The following is a 3,736-nucleotide window of genomic DNA, read 5'->3' as shown; positions in this document are numbered from 1 at the left end:
CCATTACAGACTCAAGGCCCAAGGGCCAAATATACTTGGAGGACAATACCAGAAGTAGCCACTCTCTAAGGGTTCTAAATACTAGCAAGAAAGACACGTGCAGTAAGCATTCAACATGCAGCAACCCAAGAATTAAACCAAAAACATAAACAACAACAAAAAAATAGAACTGAGAAGACACCTAAACAAGATACAAAACCAGATTGCCAGATCACCAAAGGGAAATCCAGGGAGTAATGACATGGGATACCTTGAGACTCAACCACCTGGACTCCCTGAACTGGCAACGAAAGAGGATCTGGAAAAAACGAAATCAGAAATAATTTCTCAGTTAACAACAGAGATGGTGACAACAGCAAAAGATGTGATTAATAACTGCAAAGAGGACACAGATTAAAAAAAAATAGAGGAGCTCAGGAACATGATGGAATCCATGAAGGCCCAGCATAGGAAAGAAGTGGAATCCATAAAACAGATTCAAACAGACATACAGGAGATTAAAAACTCCAGTGAAAATATGCACAGCAGAATGACACAGTGGGAGGACAGGATATCAGATACAGAAGACAGAATTATGGTTAGTGACCAGGATAAAAAGATTTCTTAAAAATAGTAAGAAATGATGAAAAAACAGTCCAGCAGCTACTAGAAGATGTAAAGGAGAATAACATAAGACTTATAAGAGTCAATGAAAAAGCAAGAAATAGTGCAACTGACATTAAAAACAGTGATCACAGAAGTATTGGTAGAAAACTTCCCAAGCAGAGGGAAAGAATACGGCATACAGATAAGTGACACATATAGGGCTCCAACTGACTGTGATAAAAAACAAATCCACACCAACACATATAATAGTCAAGGTTTCAGAAAACCAACAGCAAAATAAAATATTGAAAGCACTTACAAACATTTTATTTCCATTTTTTCATTTTCTCCTATTTTTTTCCTTTCCCTTATTACCTTTCCCCTACCCTTCCCATTTTCCCTACACCTTTAGCCCTTTTTGGGAAGCAGGTGGTGAAGGGAGGGCAGGGACAAGGGGAAAAAATGAGAACCAAGACTTGTCATGTAAAGGTACAAGATCCCAATAATGAATGTAACTGTACTGTATACCTAAAATGTACCAATAAACTCAATGAGGAAAAAGAAAGACATAAAGAAAACCAAAAAACAAAGAAAGCAATTACAGAAAAGAAACAAATCACATACAAATGAAAGACCATCAGAATCACAGCAGTCTTAACATAAACACTCAAGTCAAGAAGAGGCTAGAGAGAAGTATTTCAAGCCCTAAAAGAAAATAACTTCCAGCCCAAATTGATGTAACCTACAAAATTCTTTTTAAAATTCAATGGAGAAATGATATTTTCACGACAAAGAATACTTGAGGAATTTCATGAATACCAAACCAGCACTCCAAAAAATTCTAAACAATATGCTAGAAAAAGATAATGACCCAATTAAAAAATGGGCATCTGCAAAGAACAGACATTTCTCAAAGAAGTAAAAGCAGCAAGTAAATATATGAAAAAGTGTTCCACATCACTGATCATTCGAGAGATGCAGATGAAAACAACACTGAGAATCCACCTCACCCCACAAAGAATGGCTGCTATTAAGAAATCACACAATAACAAATGTTGGTGGGGTGGTGGGGAAAAAGGAACCCTTCTCCATTGTTGGTGGGAGTGCAGACTGGTGCAACCACTATGGAAATCAATATGGGGATACCTCAAAGAGCTGGGACTAGAGATTACATTTGACCCAGCCATACCTCTGCTGGGTATCTTGACAAAAGAATTAAAAGAATCATATCACAGTGATATATGTACACCCATGTTTACAGTGGCACAATTTGTAATAGCTAAAACTTGGAAACAGCCCATTTGCCCATCAGTTGGAAACTGGATAAAGAAGATTGGGTTTTTCTATACAATGGAATACTACTCATCCATAAGGAATGAGAAATTAGTTTCATTCATAGGAAAAAGGATAAATTTTGAGGCTATACTCCTAAGTGAAATAAATAAGTCATACATGTGTAAATACCAAATAGTTTCTCTGCTGTGAAAAACTATAATAGTACAAAAGACCCTAATGACATAACTAACAATGTGAAATAGGAAGAAAAGGGCTAAAGGTGTAGGGAAAGTGGAAAGGGTAGGGGAAAGGGAATAAGGGCAAAGAAAAAAAATATGAAAAAATGAAAAAATGGAGTGTTTGTAAATGGGAAGGGAGGAGGGGGTGAAGGGAGGGCAGGGGTTTGGGGAAAAAATGTGAACCAAGACCTGTCATGTAAAGGTACAAGATCCCAATAATAAATTTAACTGTACTGTATACCTAAAATGTACCGATAAACTCAATAAAAAGGAAAAAAAGACAATGAGGATCACAACTCCATGAAGCCTAATAGAATGAAGCCATCAGATGAGGCAAGAAAGTAAATGGAAAGGGGAGAAAAATAAATAAAAGAGCCAACAACAGAAAATTATGACAAGGATATCAATATATATATCAGTTATAACAATCAGTGTCAATGGCCTCAATTCACCAATCAAAAGAAACAGACTGGCAGAATGGATCAAGAAGTAAGATTCAATGATATGCTGCATACAAGAAACAAATTTAATTCAAAAAGAAATCTACAGACTGAAAGTCAAGGGATGGAAAACAAATATGCAACAGGAAAGAAGTAGGAGTGTTTATCCTATTTGCAGACAAAGTTGACTTCAAACTAAAACTAACTGAGAGACCAAGAAGACTACTACATCCTTGTAAAGGGAATGATACCAGAGGAAGAAATGATAATCATAAATATATATGCTCCAAATACAAGTGCACCCATCTATACAAAAGAAATATTAATGGACATGAAAAATAAAATAAGCACTAATACAATACCATTGGGGTACACCACTAAAACAATAGGCAGATCAAGTAGACAAAAAAATCAACAATGAAATGCTAGAACTCAACCATGCTTGTGAGCAAATGCACCTAATAGATGTGTAGAGTGTTCAACCCCACAAAACCAGAATACATACTCTTCTCAGCTACACACAGGTCATTCTCCAAAATAGACCACATAATAGCTCATAGAACATGCTTAAGTAAATGCAAAGGAATTGAAGTTATCCCTTGTATATTGTGCAATGAAACTGGAGATTAATAGCAAAAGAATCCATAAGAACTTCACAAACACATGGAAGTTGAACAACACATTTCTGAAGAACTAGTGAGTCATAGATGAAATTAAAGAAGAAATTAGTTTCGGGCCAGGGATTTAGTTCAGTGGTTCTGCCGCCTACCTTGCAAATGCAAGGACCTGAGTTTGATCCCCGGTACCAAAAAAAAAAAGGAAAAAGAAATTAGACATTTTCTACAATTAAATGATAAGGCCAGTACAAAATACCAGAACCTATGGGACACAATGAAAGCAGACATACAAGGGAAATTCAAAGCAGTAAATGACCACATTAGGAAAACAGAACGACTTCAAATAAACAACATAATGCTAAACCTCATGCTCCTAAAAAAAGAAAACCAAGACAAACCCAAAGCTCACACAAAGAAGGAAATTATAAAAATCAGAGAAGAAATCACTGCAATAGAGACTCAGAGAATGATACAAAAAAATCAACCTAGGGCCAGGTATTTAGCTCAGTGGTTTGGTGGCCTGCCTTGCAAGCGAAAGGACCCAAGTTCAATCCCCGGTACCAAAAAAAAAAAAAAAAAA

The sequence above is a fragment of the Fukomys damarensis genome, unplaced genomic scaffold, assembly GCF_012274545.1.
Source record: "Fukomys damarensis isolate Sample0158 unplaced genomic scaffold, DMR_v1.0_HiC HiC_scaffold_39, whole genome shotgun sequence".
Taxonomy (NCBI): domain Eukaryota; kingdom Metazoa; phylum Chordata; class Mammalia; order Rodentia; family Bathyergidae; genus Fukomys; species Fukomys damarensis.
Note: the sequence above shows the minus strand (reverse complement) of the source record.